This window comes from Neomonachus schauinslandi, chromosome 3 (assembly GCF_002201575.2).
Source record: "Neomonachus schauinslandi chromosome 3, ASM220157v2, whole genome shotgun sequence".
NCBI lineage: Eukaryota > Metazoa > Chordata > Mammalia > Carnivora > Phocidae > Neomonachus > Neomonachus schauinslandi.
The window spans coordinates 136,699,529-136,700,181 of NC_058405.1; positions in this window are offsets into that span (position 1 = coordinate 136,699,529).

Here is a 653-nt window from a genome sequence, read left to right on the forward strand (position 1 = left end):
TCTGGGGAGACTCCCCTTCCTCCCCTGGGAGGAGCAGTGTGGGAGCACACCTCAAGAATCTGCTGGGTTTGGAGACTCCAAATGGTGTCCTGTGCCAGAGACAGAAATGCTCAGTCACAGGCCAGGTGAGCATGGAGTGCGGCTAGAGACCAGGGAGACAGGAGTGATTGACTGCTTTTCTCTGGGTGTGCACTGAGGAGTGGGGCCCCAAGTTCTCGGCTCCTCCAGGTCGGAGATTGGGAGGCTGCCATTTTCAATCATCCTCCAAAGCTGTAAGGAAAGCTTGCAGGGAACAAAAGCAAACCCGAGCAGATTGCTTAGCCCGGACCGGCAAGGGCGGGGCAATTCCGCCTCCAGCAAAGACATTTGGGAACCGCGGCAACAGGCCCCTTCCCCAGAAGATCAGCAAGAACAGCCAGCCAAGACCAAGTTTACCAATCAATAAGAACGACAGAACTCCAGCGCTAGGGGAATACAGCAGATAGAACTCATGGCTTTTTTCCCATGATTCTTTAGTCTTTCAAAGTTAATTTTTTAAATTTTCTTTATTTTTTTTCTTTTTCTATTTCTTTTTTTTTAATTTTTCTTTTTTCCTTTTCCAACCAAAATCTTATCAATTCCTTTTTTAAAATCTTTTTTAATTTGCATTTTTA